Source organism: Lithobates pipiens, unplaced genomic scaffold (genome assembly GCF_037356315.1).
Source record: "Lithobates pipiens isolate NorthernLeopardFrog02 unplaced genomic scaffold, aLitPip1_a1.2 Scaffold_30, whole genome shotgun sequence".
In the NCBI taxonomy this organism is placed as follows: Eukaryota; Metazoa; Chordata; class Amphibia; order Anura; family Ranidae; genus Lithobates; species Lithobates pipiens.
In genome coordinates, this window is record NW_027507791.1 from 171,850,144 (window position 1) to 171,867,313 (window position 17,170).

At 50.0% G+C, this 17,170-nt stretch overlaps 5 pseudogenes; all 5 read right to left on the reverse strand.

The window, feature by feature from the left end:
- Window positions 1–3,945: 3,945 nt before the first annotated feature.
- Window positions 3,946–4,064, reverse strand: LOC143949916 (5S ribosomal RNA; annotated as a pseudogene).
- Window positions 4,065–7,780: 3,716 nt separating this feature from the next.
- LOC143949214 (5S ribosomal RNA) lies at window positions 7,781–7,899 on the reverse strand (annotated as a pseudogene).
- A 101-nt stretch (window positions 7,900–8,000) lies between these two features.
- On the reverse strand, window positions 8,001–8,119 carry LOC143948751 (5S ribosomal RNA; annotated as a pseudogene).
- A 321-nt stretch (window positions 8,120–8,440) lies between these two features.
- LOC143946584 (5S ribosomal RNA) lies at window positions 8,441–8,559 on the reverse strand (annotated as a pseudogene).
- Window positions 8,560–17,032: 8,473 nt separating this feature from the next.
- On the reverse strand, window positions 17,033–17,151 carry LOC143949917 (5S ribosomal RNA; annotated as a pseudogene).
- Window positions 17,152–17,170: the final 19 nt, after the last annotated feature.

Here is a 17,170-nt window from a genome sequence, read left to right on the forward strand (position 1 = left end):
AAGTTGGCGACCTCTTGGTTTGGGAGATGCAATATGCTCAAAATGAATGTAATGCCCAGACTCTTGTACCTATTACAAGCCTTACCGATAAAAATCCCCCAATCATTTTTTAAAGCCATGCGCTCCATCTTTATTCGATACGTATGGCAGGGCAGGCCTCCAAGACTCAGCCGAACATTACTGCTCAGATCAAAAGACAAGGGAGGGATTGGCCTCCCAGATCCGGCATGGTACTATACGGCGGTGCACATGAACAGAGTAGTTGACTGGTGCAGACACCTGAAGGATAAGCTGTGGGTTCGTCTGGAGCGTGAATCCGTACCATTTCCAGGTTTGCCCTGGAGTGGACCGGGCTGGTCGGGAGCGACGCAGGCACACCCACTCATTGAGCCAATGTTACAAGAGCTAGACAGATATTTTACCCTGATGGGCGTGCCCAGTTTCCCTTCGCCCATGACTCCTATTATTGGACACCCACGCTTTGAACCCGGCATGACGGAAAAGTCTTTCCGCCTCGACCCTGACCGGGACCTTGTGCGGGCCTCTTCTTTTCTTGGCCCTAGGACGTGGACAGCGGTCTCCACTATGTACGAGGCGTTAGCAACCACTGCCCTGGGACAGTGGAAGCTTGCCCAACTCTCCCACTTCTTGAAATCTTTGCCAAACAGTGGCGAATTCCGCAGACCCCTAACATCGTTTGAGGAGGTATGCTCAGGAGAGGGACCGACCCGAGGGTCTCTTTCCCTGTCATATCGCATCCTACTTGACCAACTCTCCCAGGGTAACCTGGTGTTCGTGGAAAAATGGGAGCGAGACCTGCATATCCGGCTCTCGCCAGACCAGAAGAACCGCGCGCTTCTTTTTGCGCACAAGTCATCCCTATGTAGTAAATACCAGGAAATAGCTTATAAAATTTTGACCCGATGGTACAGGACCCCCACTGTCCTGGCGGCTATGTTTCCCGGTCACAGCCCTTTGTGCTGGAGATGCGGTGAACAAGCCGGCACGTTACTACATATCTTCTGGGAATGCCCTCAACTGGCCCATTTCTGGAGACAGGTTCTCAATATCATTTATGACCTCACGGCTATTGATCTCCAGAACAACCCAGCTGCGATCTTCCTCAATCTGACCCCACTCTCGAGCAAGAAGTACCATAAATCTCTCTTAAAACATCTTCTGAGTGGGGCCAGGGCATGTATACCTAGCATGTGGAAACAGCAGGCCGCTCCACTGGTGTCTCACTGGTTTGCAAGAGTTTGCGACATCTACCGTATGGAACAGCTCACATCAGCGTTAGGCGACAGGGAGGAAGAGCACACTGCTCGTTGGTTGTCGTTGGTTGTCTTGGAGCCCCCCATCCCCTTCTAACGCCCATTTGCTCCCCCCTCTTTCCCTACCCCCTAACTCCCAAGTATAATTAAAATACATGGTGATTGCAAGGATCTTTTCGTTTTGTTCCCTCGATTTCCCAGCCAGGGGTTGGCGGCCCTCGGGGTGGTCCCGGCTGAGCTCTTTGACCAATAGAATGAAGGTGACCGATGTTAGAGGCCCCTCAATCTGGGCCTTGAGGGGGATCGCCCCGCGGACTGCCCTGGTTTATAAGTAGACACTGGGGTGCCAGATCATTAGAGTGGGATAATGTGGTGGCCTAGCCACGGCTGGGGCTTCTGCTGACATAAGTTGTTAGGTTTCCCCCGGTCCCCCACGAAGTATTAACTATGTATTTTTGTTAACCTGGAAAACTGAGGGATCTATGTCTTTTAAAGTTTGTCTCTGTATTACCTGCAATCCGTAAATAAAGAATAAAAAAAAAAAAAAGACACTAACCAGACCAGACCAGATCCTTCTATGGCACCTGGTCTTCCCAGGGAGTCTCCCATCCAGGTACTAACCAGGCCTGACGCTGCTTAGCCTCTGAAATCAGATGACATCGGGTGCTTTCAGGTTGATGTGGCCGTAAGCGTTCTCTTCAAGACACGCCCAACCCTCTTGACAAACGCCAAGATGGTCGCCTTGAGAAACAAGCAAAAAACAACATAAAAAGAAGCCTATGGGCTTACAGCGAACCTTAAAAGATGGGACCCACTAGCTCTGTCATGGTTCGGACGCTGTAATGTGTTGAAGATGAACGCGATGCCACGACTTCTGTATCTACTACAAGCCTTACCTATCAAAATACCCCAGACTTTCTTTCATGCGGTTCGCTCAATCTTTATCAAGTTCCTCTGGCGCGGAAAACATAAGCGTATTGGTAGGACAATGCTATTGCGACCGAAATTGCGGGGAGGTAATGGCTTCCCGGACCCTGCTCTATATTACACAGCGACGCACATGACACCGGTGGTTGACTGGTGCCGGTGTTCTAAACACATCACACTGGCATGACACATACACAGACACATCACACTGACATGACACATACACAGACACATCACACTGACATGACACATACACAGACACACCACACTGGCATGACACTGACACACATCACACTGACCTACCTGACTCCTACTTCCTGCATTACTCACACACAAACCCCCTCCATACAGCTCAATGGATCCATCCTCCTCCTTACCTCTGCTCTTTGATGCTGCCCTCAGCGACCATCATCCCACCGGGCCTCTCCGACTCCTCCGCACTGCCAGCGCCGTCCACCCGCTCCGCCGGGGCCACGCCAGCGCCATCCATCCGCTCCGCCGGGGCCACACCAGCGCCGTCCACCCGCTCCGCCGGGGCCACACCAGCGCCATCCATCCGCTCCGCCTCCATCATATCCCCGCCGGGACCAGGCCAGCGCCGTCAACCCCGCTCCATGATGTCCCCGCCGGGCAGGAGGTCAGCTGACCGACCTCTCGAAGCTCCCATCTTCGCCGAGCCCCGCCCCTCCACTGCACTCACACAGACACACAGCGCAGCTCCAGAGGGACAGACTGGAGCAAAGGAGTCCCGGAGCGGCGCTGTGAGATGAGTACGGTGGGGCGCTCAGCGGGAAACATGGGGGATTGGTGGCGCCGGTGGAACACCACAGGGGGGGCGAGAGAGCAGAAGAGGAGCTCACACTGGGCAGAGGCCGTAGTTGCGCCCTAGGTGGTAGTGCGCCCTAGGCGGCTGCCTACTTCGCCTAGTGGTAGCGCCGGCCCTGCTCTGAGATCAAATGAGATTTGGCTCTTTCAGGGTGATGCAGCCATAGTAGATTTTTTCAGGCACGCTCAACCCTCTTGACAAATGCCAAGATGGTCACCTTAGGAAACAAACAAAAAAAACAAGTCAACACCAACAACATAAAAAGAAGCCTACCGCACCTAGTATTTCCAGGCGGTCTCCCATCCAGGTATTAACAAGGCGCGACCCTTTCTAGCCTCTGAGATCAGCAGAGATTGGGCGCTTTCAGGGGGATGTGCCCATAGGCAATCTCTTTGGGCACTCTCATCCCTCTTGAAAAATGCCAAGATAGTCACCCTGGGAAACAAGCGAAAAAAAACAGGTCAACGCCAACAACATAAAAAGAAGAATACGGCACCTGGTATTCCAAGGCCGTCTCCCATTCAAGTACTAACTAGGCCCAACCCTTCTTAGCCTCTGAGATCAGAAGAGATAGGGTGCTTTCAGGGTGATGTGGCTGTAAGCGATCTCTTTAGGCACTCTCAACCCTCTTGACAAATGCCAAGATGATCCCTTTGGGAAACAAGCGAAAAAAACAGGTCAACACCAACAACATAAAAAGAAGCCTGCGGCATCTGGAAAACCCAGGCGGTCTCCCATCCAGGTACAAACCAGGCCCAACCCTGCTTAGCCTCTGAGACCAAACGAGATTGGGCGCTTTCAGGGTGTTGTGCCCATAGGCAATTTCTTTGTGCACTCTCAACCCTCTTGACACATGCCAAGATGGTCACCTTGGGAAACAAGGGAAAAAAAACAGGTCAACGCGACAACATAATGAGAAGCCTACGGCACCTGGTATTCCCAAGCTTTCTCCCATCCAGGTACTAACCAGGCCCATCGCTGCTTAGCCTCCGAGATCAGATGAGATTAGGCTCTTTCAGGGTGATTTGGCTGTAGGCACTCTCTTTGGGCACTCTGAAGCCTCTTGACAAAGGCCAAGATGGTCACCTTGGGAAACAAGCTAAAAAAAACAGGTCAAAGCCAACAACATAAAAAGAAGCCTACGGCATCCAGTATTCCCAGGCGATCTCCCAATCAAGACACTAACCAGACCAGATCCTTCTATGGCACCTGGTCTTCCCAGGCAGTCTCCCATCCAGGTACTAACCAGGCCTGACGCTGCTTAGCCTCTGAAATCAGACGAGATCGGGTGCTTTCAGGTTGATGTGGCCGTAAGCGTTCTCTTCGAGACACGCCTAACCCTCTTGACAAACGCCAAATGGTCGCCTTGAGAACAACAGACAAAGCCAACAACATAAAAGGAAGCCTATGGGCTTACAGCGGACCTTAAAAGATGGGACCCACTAGCTCTGTCATGGTTCGGACGCTGTAATGTGTTGAAGATGAACGCGTTGCCACGACTTCTGTATCTACTACAAGCCTTACCTATCAAAATACCCCAGACTTTCTTTCATTCGGTTCGCTCAATCTTTATCAAGTTCCTCTGGCGCGGAAAACATATGCGTATTGGTAGGGCAATGCTATTGCGACCGAAATTGCGGGGAGGTATTGGCTTCCCGGACCCTGCTCTATATTACACAGCGAGGCACATGACACCGGTGGTTGACTGGTGCCGGTGTTCTGCCATATACTGTCCGGCCATGATATAGTGTCCGCTGTGTACTCCGAAGCTGAACGGCTCCTGCGCGGTGAGTGGAGGTGGTAGCCCCACCATCCAAGCGGACATAGGGTTGTGAATATTAGCCACTTCCCGACCAGCGCACGACGATGTACGTCGACAGCATGGCACGGGCAGGCATATTGGCGTACATGTACGTCCAATATTCGTTGCCGCCGTGCCATCGGGAGCGCGCCGCCGGCGGCGCGCTCCCGCGCTGGTCGGGACCCCCGTGAGTCCGGTCGCGGGACCCGCGGACTCGATCGCCGCGGGCATCCCCGCGATCGTCTCACGGAGCGGCGGAAGTGAGGAAATGCTGTATAAACAACATTTTCTCATTCTGCCTAGCAACTAGTGACGCTGATCTCTGCTCCATGTGATTGGAGCAGAGATCAGTGTACACTAAATGAAAGCCCAACCCCCCCACAGTTAGTAACACTCTCCTAGGAACACTTAACCCCTACACTGCCACTTACTGGTTAACCCTTTCACTGCCAGTGTCATTTACACAGGAATCACTGCATTTATATAGCAGTGATTACTGTATAAATGACAATGGTCCCAAAAATGTGTCAAAAATGTCCGATGGGTCCCCGACAATGTCGCAGTCACAATAAAAATCGCAGATCGCCGCCATTACTAGTAAAAATAAAATAATAAAAAATTATTAATAAAAATGCTATAAAACTATCCCTATTTTGTAAACGCTATAACTTTTGCGCAAACCAATCAATAATCGCTTATTGCGATTTTTTTTACCAAAAATATGTAGACGAATACGTATTGGCCTAAATTGAGGGAAAAAAATGTTTTTTTATATATTTTTGGGGGATATTTATTATAACAAAAAGTAAAAAATAATGCGTTTTTTTCAAAATTGTCGCTCTATTTTTGTTTATAGCGCAAAAAATAAAAACTGCAGGGGTGATCAAATACCACCAAAAGAAAGCTCTATTTGTGGGAAAAAAAGGACGTTAATTTTGTTTGAGAGCCACGTCGCACGACCGCGCAATTGTCAGTTAAAGCGACGCAGTGCCGAATCGCAAAAAGTGGTCTGGTCTTTGACCAGCAAATTGGTCCGGTCTGAAAGTGGTTAGAGGGCCCCTCGCAGGCGAGCTTCGCTCGCCACGCTTCGGGCTTGGCTTCGCTGCGCTCGGCTCTTTTATATTCTTACTCTATGTCCACTTGGATAGTGGGGATAGAACCTGTACTCAGTGCGCAGGTGCCGTTCATGCTCGCAATTTTTGGAATCTGTGTTGCTGTGTACTGCGCATGCGCAGTACACAGCGGACACTATCCGATGGGGGACCATATGTGATAAGACACCGGCATGGGGAACTGAAGCTATGGGTCAAGCTAGAGCAGGAGATGGCGCGGGTTCCACTGGCTGGTCTGCCTTGGGCGGGGAGGCCATTGGAGCCCTGTGTGACTACTCACCCATTAATTGGCCCCTCGCTCGCCGAGATGGATAGTTTTTTTTACCTTTCCCACCTGACTAACTTCCCTTCTCCTATGACCCCAATTATTGGACATCCTAGATTCCCTCCGGGCCTGTCTGACCAGGCCTTTACCAGGCAAGCCCCGAAAGGGCTTCTGAGAGCAGCCCTATTTCTTGGACCCACAGGCTTGATTCCCATGGGAACCATACTGCTAGAGCAAGTACCTGTTGCATTGGATAGCTGGAGAGCTAGACAGCTAATCCATTTCCTCGGATCACTACCTAACCATTCGTTCTTCTCTAGACAATTCCACCCCTTCAAGGAACTTTGCCTGGATGATGGCCCAATTCATGGTTCCCTCTCTAGGTCCTACCTAATCCTGACAGATGCACAATCCTCCACGGATCCACCCTTCCTAGCTAAATGGAAAAGGGACTTACAAACTACATTCTCCAAACCACAGAAGGACAGAATACTCTTTTTCGCCCATAAGTCGTCACTCTGCAGTAAATATCAGGAGATCTCATATAAGCTGATCACATGCTGGTATTGTACACCGGTGGTGTTGGCCAAAATATTCCCCGGTCAATCTGACCGCTGCTGTCGCTGTGGGCAACAGGCTGGCACCATTCTCCACATTTTCTGGGAATGCCCTAAATTACAAACATTCGGGCAGCCTGTCCTGAGACTCATCCACAAGTTCACAGACATTTCCTTAGCCAATGATCCCGCAGCAGTTCTTCTCAATCTAACTCCTATGTCGATAAAGCGTTATCATAAGTCCTTACTTAAACATCTCCTCAAGGCAGCTAGGGCCTGCATCCCAAGTCAGTGGAAAGAGCAATCTGCTCCAATGGTGACCCAGTGGTTCGCAAGGGTTAATGATATTGAACGAATGGAAGACCTGACTGCCACAATGAGGGATAAAACGGAGGAGCATGGGAACAGATGGTTCTACTGGACCCAGTTTCGCTTTTCGGAAGAATACCTCCGCGAGACATAGTAAGCTCATGGTGATCGTTGGAGATCGCTGTTCCAAACGTTGGACAGCTGATGAGCTGGTGAGCCGAGGGCGTCTCTTGCTCCCTGGGAGGGGACCCCATCCTATCCACTCTACCCACGACACCCCCTTACCCCTTCTTTTCCTTTTCTGCCATTTCCTTCCCCAATCTTCTCTTTCCCCTTCTCCCTCCTTTCAGTTCTACTATTTCCCTTCTTAACTCAAAAAAGGGAAAAGAAAATGGTATGTTCCGACCCCATTTGACTACTACACAATACTCTTCCTCTATCTATGGATATCTAAACTCTTCGAAGGTAGCAGGGCTAGTATCAATAATATTTTAAGTGGTAGAGGATCCCAACGAGATGGAGCTTTAATCTCATCTTGATATGACCGCAAAGCTGTACACGTGCTATTCTCCTCGGACTTCTTACCATTGGCTCTGATATCCATGCAATATGATCGTTTGTTTGTAACTATTTGTATCACACATTCTGTGAAGTTGCCTTTGCATTGTATGTCGCATACTACTAAATAAAAAAAAAAAAAAAAAAAAAAAGCCTATGGCATCTGGTATTTCCAGGCGGTCTCCCATCCAGGTACTAACCAGGCCCGACACTGTTTAGCATCCGAGATCAGACGAGATTGGGCGCTTTCAGGGTGATGGGGCCGTAGGTGATCTCTTTGGGCACTCTCAACCCTCTTGACAAATGCCAAGATGGTCACCTTGGGAAACAAGTGAAAAAAAAACCAGGTCAAGGCCAACAACATAAAAAGAAGCCTACAGCACCTAGTATTCCCAGGTGGTCTCCAATCCAGGTACTAGCAAGGCCCAACCCTGTTTAGCTTCTGAGATCAGAGGAGATCGGGCGCTTTCAGGGTTATGTGCCCATAGGCAATCTCTTTGGGCATTCTCAACCCTCTTGACAAATGCCAAGATAGTCACCTTGAGATACAAGCGAAAAAAAACAGGTCAATGTCAACAACATAAAAAGAAGAATACGGCACCTGGTATTCCAACGCCATCTCCCATCCAGGTACTAACTAGGCCCAACCCTTCTTAGCCTCAGAGAAGAGAAGAGATAGGGCTCTTTCAGGGTGATGCTGCTGTAAGCGATCTCTTTGGGCACTCTCATCCCTCTTGACAAATGCCAAGATGGTCACCTTGGGAAACAAGCGAAAAAAAAAAAACGAATCAACGCCAACAACATAAAAAGAAGCCTACAATAACTGGTATTCCCAGGTGGTCTCCCATCCAGGTACTAACCAGGCCCGACTCTTCTTAGCCTCCAAGGTCAGACGAGATTGGGTGCTTTCAGAGTGATGTGGCCATAGGCAATCTCTTCAGGCACTCTCAACCCTCTTGACAAACACCAAGATGGTCACTTTGGGAAACAAGCGGAAAAAAAACAGGTCAACGCCAACAACATAAAAAGAAGTCTACGACACCTGGTATTCCCAGGCGGTCTCCCCTCCAGGTACTAACAAGGCCTGACTCTTCTTAGCTTCCAACATCAAACGTGATCGGGTGCTTTCAGGGTGATGTGCCTGTAGGCAATCTCTTCAGGCACTTTCAACCCTCTTGACAAACGCCAAGATGGTCACCTTGGGAAACAAGCAAAAAAATAAAAATAAGTCGGAAGCTAGAGACAATACGGCCCGAGTCCTCAATTTAATCCATGCGGCGCATGTACAGGGAAGGCCCTTGCTTATGTTGTCAACGGACGTGGAGAAGGCCTTTGACAGGGTGGCCTGGCACTTTATGCAGGCCACCCTGAAACATATAGGTCCAATATATATATATATATCCAATGCAACAGGTACTTGCTCTAGCAGTATGGTCCCCATGGGAATCAAGCCCGTGGGTCCAAGAAATAGGGCTTCTCTCAGAAGCCCTTTCGGGGCTTGCCTGGTAAAGGCCTGGTCAGACAGGCCCGGAGGGAATCTAGGATGTCCAATAATTGGGGTCATAGGAGAAGGGAAGTTAGTCAGGTGGGAAAGGTGAAAAAAACTATCCATCTCGGCGAGCGAGGGGCCAATTAACGGGTGAGTAGTCACACAGGGCTCCAATGGCCTCCCCGCCCAAGGCAGACCAGCCAGTGGAACCCGCACCATCTCCTGCTCTAGCTTGACCCATAGCTTCAGTTCCCCATGCCGGTGTCTTATCACATATGGTCCCCCATCGGATAGTGTCCGCTGTGTACTGCGCATGCGCAGCGAGGCCAAGCCCGAAGCGTGGCGAGCGAAGCTCGCCTGCGAGGGGCCCTCTAATATTCACAACCCTATGTCCACTTGGATGGTGGGGCTACCACCTCCACTCACCGCGCATGAAAATCTCCGAAGCTTCGTCTGCTCCGTACTGCGCATGCGCAGTACGGCGCAGACACTATATCATGGCCGGACAGTATATGGCAGAACCGGTGTCATGTGCGTCGCTGTGTAATATAGAGCAGGGTCCGGGAAGCCAATACCTCCCCGCAATTTCGGTCGCAATAGCATTGCCCTACCAATACGCATATGTTTTCCACGCCAGAGGAACTTGATAAAGATTGAGCGAACCGCATGAAAGAAAGTCTGGGGTATTTTGATAGGTAAGGCTTGTAGTAGATACAGAAGTCGTGGCAACGCGTTCATCTTCAACACATTACAGCGTCCGAACCATGACAGAGCTAGTGGGTCCCATCTTTTAGGGTCCACTGTAAGCCCATAGGCTTCTTTTTATGTTGTTGGCTTTGACCTGTTTTTTTTGCTTGTTTCTCAAGGCGACCATCTTGCCGTTTGTCAAGAGGGTTGGGCGTGTCTTGAAGAGAACGCTTACGGCCACATCAACCTGAAAGCACCCGATCTCGTCTGATTTCAGAGGCTAAGCAGCGTCAGGCCTGGTTAGTACCTGGATGGGAGACTGCCTGGGAAGACCAGGTGCCATAGAAGGATCTGGTCTGGTTAGTGTCTTGATTGGGAGATCGCCTGGGAATACTGGATGCCGTAGGCTTCTTTTTATGTTGTTGGCTTTGACCTGTTTTTTTTAGCTTGTTTCCCAAGGTGACCATCTTGGCCTTTGTCAAGAGGCTTCAGAGTGCCCAAAGAGAGTGCCTACGGCCAAATCACCCTGAAAGAGCCCAATCTCATCTGATTTCGAAGGCTAAGCAGCGATGGGCCTGGTTAGTTCCTGGATGGGAGACAGCTTGGGAATACCAGGTGCCATAGGCTTCTCATTATGTTGTCGGCGTTGACCTGTTTTATTTTCCCTTGTTTCCCAAGGTGACCATCTTGGCATGTGTCAAGAGGGTTGAGAGTGCACAAAGAAATTGCCTACGAGCACAACAACCTGAAAGCGCCCAATCTCGCTTGGTCTCAGAGGCTAAGCAGGGTTGGGCCTGGTTTGTACCTGGATGGGAGACCGCCTGGGTTTTCCAGATGCCGCAGGCTTCTTTTTATGTTGTTGGTGTTGACCTGTTTTTTTCGCTTGTTTCCCAAAGTGATCATCTTGCCATTTGTCAAGAGGGTTGAGAGTGCCTAAAGAGATCGCTTACAGCCACATCACCCTGAAAGCACCCTATCTCTTCTGATCTCAGAGGCTAAGAAGGGTTGGGCCTAGTTAGTACTTGAATGGGAGACGGCCTTGGAATACCAGGTGCCGTATTCTTCTTTTTATGTTGTTGGCGTTGACCTGTTTTTTTTCGCTTGTTTCCCAGGGTTTTGGCATTTTTCAAGAGGGATGAGAGTGCCCAAAGAGATTGCCTATGGACACATCACCCTGAAAGCGCCCAATCTCCGCTGATCTCAGAGGCTAGAAAGGGACGCGCCTTGTTAATACCTGGATGGGAGACCGCGTGGAAATACTAGGTGCGGTAGGCTTCTTTTTATGTTGTTGGCATTGACTTGTTTTTTTTGTTTGTTTCCCAAGGTGACCATCTTGGCGTTTGTCAAGAGGGTTGAGCGTGCCTGAAAAAATCTACTATGGCTGCATCACCCTGAAAGAGCCAAATCTCATTTGATCTCAGAGGCTAAGCAGGTTTGGGACCTGGTTAGTACGTGGATGGGAGACTGCCTGGGATTTCTCGATGCCATAGGCTTTTTTTTTAAGTTGTTGGCATTGACTTATTTTTTATTTTTTGTTTTATTCTTTTACTAAGTATAAGTAGAAAAACACAAATGTAACAGTCAACCATACAGCATGACCCAGGGTCACAATTACATGGTAACAAAAAATAGGCAGCCAAATAACTCTGGGTTCTCAGAGGGGAGTCCTACAGTTTCATGCAGAAAATAGAGAAACCCCACCTCCGACATGTAGTACAGTATAACTAGTGCAGCTCCGTACACATGTAATCATGGAGAACAACTGGGACCACAGCGAGCCAGCTTATCATGACCTACGAGAACCAGAGTACAATATGAGCCGGTCATGTCTAGAACCCTGGGGTCTGGGTCCCAAAGGCTAGTAAGGAGACAAGGCATAGTCAAAAGGGAGGACGGGGGAAGAAGAGAGTGCAAAGACGGAGAGAGAGGAGGTGGGGGGATGGCGGCGGGGAAAAAAAGAAAAATAAAGACAAAAAGGGAGGGGGGGAATGCCACCCAGGGCAGACATGGCCTACGTAGGTAAACGTTAGATGTTCAGTCGTTTTCTGGGACAGAGGCACTGCTCACCTCCCGAATGTAGTCTCGAGTACCAGTAAAATACCTCCAGGGCCTCCATGTAACACTAAATGCCTCTTCAGTGTTGTGAAGGGTGGCGGTCAATTCTTCCATCCGGAGAATATGATTGACTTTGGAATACCACAGCACCTTGGATGGGGGCTGAGGCTGCCTCCACAGTGCGGGAATGCAGGCCCGGGCGGCATTCAGGAGTTGCATCGTGAGGTTTTTTTTTGTATTTTCAAACAGGCTGTTCGGTCAAGTGTAGAAGGCACGCTACTGGGAACCCAAAAGTTCCTCAAGGTCGGGGATGCCCAGAAAAGGTGTCCCATGGTCCCCATATCTGAATTTCACCTCCAACAAACATCCGGGATCGATCTATCCATTTTATTCAGAAGGTATGGGACTCTATACCAGCGTGAGACTATCTTGTATCTTGATATTGGTTTGCGATGGAAGCTTTATGTACTAAGGTCAGGATCTTCCCTATCTGTTGTGGGGTAAATGTGATGCCTAAGTCCCTCTCCCATTTGTGGATAAATGGTGGGGGTCGACTCCTCCTCCTGACTACTCAATAGGTTGTACAGGAGGGAGAGGGTGTGTCGCACAGGTTCCCTTTTGTGACAGATGGATTTATAGGGTGTCAGGTCTCTAGGAGTGTAGGGGGCCCTTTGTATGGCCAGAAGAAAGTGACGAAGTTGATAAGCACTAAACAAGTCAAGCGGAGGGTCAGAAAGCTCGGCGACAGTTTACGTGGTCGGGAGCCCTCCCGTGGGCCACACCTCTCCCAGGCGCTGTTTCCCCACCACTGTCAACTGTCGCAGTTTCTTGTTGGTAAATCCCGGTGGGAAGTCTGGATTACCTATAACCGGAGTCATTGGTGATGGCAAGGGAGCAATGTGTGTGCAGCGGAACAACCTCCGCACAACAGCCAACGTAGCTCCCACTACGGGGTGACCTCTGAGGTCTTTTGGTAGGGAGGACAGGAGCCACGGGGAGGTCAATAGGGGAATGGATCCATCCTCAATCTCCATCTCCACCCACTGCTTGTGTGGGCCATTACAATGCCAATCAACGACTCTCGCTAGCAGAGTCGCTCTGTTGTATTGTCTCAGATCTGGGAGACCCAGACCCCCCTTGTCCTTTGGTCTGGCAAGCAATTGCAAACGGGCTCTGGGCGGTTTGCGCGGCCAAATAAAAAAAAAGGAACCTGTGCAACACACCCTCTCCCTCCTGTACAACCTATTAAGTAGTCAGGAGGAGGAGTCGACCCCACCATTTATCCACAAATGGGAGATTGCATTTGGCATCACATTTACCCCACAACAGATAGGGAATATCCTGACATTAGTACATAAAGCTTCCATCGCAAACCAATATCAAGAATCAGGATACAAGATAGTCTCACGCTGGTATAGAGTCCCATACCTTCTGAATAAAATGAATAGATCGATTCCGGATGTTTGTTGGAGGTGCAATTCAGATACGGGGACCATGGGACACATTTTCTGGGCATGCCCGGCCTTGAGGAACTTTTGGGTGGAGGTGACCGGGACAATAAAAACAGCCTGTTCGAAAATACAAAAAAACCCTCACGATGCAACTCCTGAACGCCGCCCGGGCCTGCATTCCCACACTGTGGAGGCAGCCTCAGCCCCCATCCAAGGTGCTGTGGTATTCCAAAGTCAATCATATTCTCCGGATGGAAGAATTGACCGCCACCCTTCACAACACTGAAGAGGCATTTAGTGTTACATGGAGGCCCTGGAGGTATTTTACTGGTACTTGAGACTACATTTGGGAGGTGAGCAGCGCCCCTGTCCCAGAAAACGACTGAACATCTAACGTTTACCTACGTAGGCCAAGTCTGCACTGGGTGGCATTCCCCCCCTTCCCTTTTTGTCTTTATTTTTCTTTTTTTCCCTGCCGCCATCCCCCCCCTCTTCTCTCTCCGTCTTTGCACTCTCTTCTTCCCCCGTCCTCCCTTTTGACTATGCCTTGTCTCCTTACTAGCCTTTGGGACCCAGAAGAACCCCAGGGTTCTGGACACGACCGGCTCATATTTTACTCTGGTTCACGTAGGTCATGATAAGCTGGCTCGCTGTGGTCCCAGTTGTTCTCCATGATTACATTTGTCCGAACGGAGCTGCATTAGTTATACTGTACTACATGTCGGAGGTTGGGTTTCTCTCTTTTCTGCATGAAACTCTAGGACTCCCCTCTGAGAACCCAGAGTTATTTGGCTGCCTATTTTTTGTTACCATGTAATTGTGACCCTGGGTCATGCTGTATGGTTGACTGTTATATTTATGTTGTTCTACTTATACTTAATAAAAGAATAAAACAAAAAAAAAAAAATAAGTCAATGCCAACAACTTAAAAAAAAAGCCCATGGCATCGAGAAATCCCAGGCGGTCTCCCATCCCGGTACTAACCAGGTCCCAACCCTGCTTAGCCTCTGAGACAGGGCTGGTGCAAGGATCGTTGACACCCTAGGCGAAAACCTAATTTTGCCACCCCCCCCCGGCTGCGCCCATGACTCCACCTGCCCTTGCTACACATGACCTATCTGACCCCTACACTGACCCCCTGACACATAAACTAATCCACCTGACTCCTACTTCCTGCACTACTCACATCACATTGACCCCTACACTGACCCACCTGATAATTACACCGACCCACCTGGCACCTACACCAACCCACCTGGCACCTACACTGCCAATTACACTGACCATCGCGCTGACACCTACACTGACCATCACGCTGACACCTACACTGACCATCACGCTGACACCTACCCTGAAAACACATACCCTGAAAACACATACCCTGAAAACACATACCCTGAAAACACATACCCTGACACATAAAATGGCACTGACGCATACACTGACGCATACACTGACGCATACACTGACATGACACATACACTGACACGACACATACACTGACACATTACACTGACACGACACATACACTGACACGACACATCACACTGGCATGACACATACAGTGGCATGACACATACACTGACACATCACACTGGCATGACACATACACAGACACATCACACTGGCATGACACATACACAGACACATCACACTGACATGACACATACACTGACATGACACATACACAGACACATCACACTGACATGACACATACACTGACACATCACACTGACATGACACATACACTGACACATTACACTGACATGACACATACACTGACACGACACATACACTGACACATCACACTGGCATGACACATACACAGACACATCACAATGACATGACACATACACAGACACATCACACTGACATGACACATACACAGACACATTACACTGACATGACACATACACTGACACATTACACTGACATGACACATACACTGACACGACACATACACTGACACATCACACTGGCATGACACATACACTGACACATTACACTGACATGACACATACACTGACACATTACACTGACATGACACATACACAGACACATCACACTGACATGACACATACACAGACACATCACACTGACATGACACATACACAGACACATCACACTGACATGACACATACACAAACACATCACACTGGCATGACACATACACAGACACATCACACTGACATGACACATACACAGACACATCACACTGACATGACACATACACAGACACACCACACTGGCATGACACTGACACACATCACACTGACCTACCTGACTCCTACTTCCTGCATTACTCACACACAAACCCCCTCCATACAGCTCAATGGATCCATCCTCCTCCTTACCTCTGCTCTTTGATGCTGCCTTCAGCGACCATCATCCCACCGGGCCTCTCCGACTCCTCCGCACTGCCAGCGCCGTCCACCCGCTCCGCCGGGGCCACGCCAGCGCCATCCATCCGCTCCGCCGGGGCCACACCAGCGCCGTCCACCCGCTCCGCCGGGGCCACACCAGCGCCATCCATCCGCTCCGCCTCCATCATATCCCCGCCGGGACCAGGCCAGCGCCGTCAACCCCGCTCCATGATGTCCCCGCCGGGCAGGAGGTCAGCTGACCGACCTCTCGAAGCTCCCATCTCCGCCGAGCCCCGCCCCTCCACTGCACTCACACAGACACACAGCGCAGCTCCAGAGGGACAGGCTGGAGCAAAGGAGTCCCGGAGCGGCGCTGTGAGATGAGTACGGTGGGGCGCTCAGCGGGAAACATGGGGGATTGGTGGCGCCGGTGGAACACCACAGGGGGGGCGAGAGAGCAGAAGAGGAGCTCACACTGGGCAGAGGCCGTAGTTGCGCCCTAGGTGGTAGTGCGCCCTAGGCGGCTGCCTACTTCGCCTAGTGGTAGCGCCGGCCCTGCTCTGAGATCAAATGAGATTTGGCTCTTTCAGGGTGATGCAGCCATAGTAGATTTTTTCAGGCACGCTCAACCCTCTTGACAAATGCCAAGATGGTCACCTTAGGAAACAAACAAAAAAAACAAGTCAACACCAACAACATAAAAAGAAGCCTACCGCACCTAGTATTTCCAGGCGGTCTCCCATCCAGGTATTAACAAGGCGCGACCTTTTCTAGCCTCTGAGATCAGCAGAGATTGGGCGCTTTCAGGGGGATGTGCCCATAGGCAATCTCTTTGGGCACTCTCATCCCTCTTGAAAAATGCCAAGATAGTCACCCTGGGAAACAAGCGAAAAAAAACAGGTCAACGCCAACAACATAAAAAGAAGAATACGGCACCTGGTATTCCAAGGCCGTCTCCCATTCAAGTACTAACTAGGCCCAACCCTTCTTAGCCTCTGAGATCAGAAGAGATAGGGTGCTTTCAGGGTGATGTGGCTGTAAGCGATCTCTTTAGGCACTCTCAACCCTCTTGACAAATGCCAAGATGATCCCTTTGGGAAACAAGCGAAAAAAACAGGTCAACACCAACAACATAAAAAGAAGCCTGCGGCATCTGGAAAACCCAGGCGGTCTCCCATCCAGGTACAAACCAGGCCCAACCCTGCTTAGCCTCTGAGACCAAACGAGATTGGGCGCTTTCAGGGTGTTGTGCCCATAGGCAATTTCTTTGTGCACTCTCAACCCTCTTGACACATGCCAAGATGGTCACCTTGGGAAACAAGGGAAAAAAAACAGGTCAACGCGACAACATAATGAGAAGCCTACGGCACCTGGTATTCCCAAGCTTTCTCCCATCCAGGTACTAACCAGGCCCATCGCTGCTTAGCCTCCGAGATCAGATGAGATTAGGCTCTTTCAGGGTGATTTGGCTGTAGGCACTCTCTTTGGGCACTCTG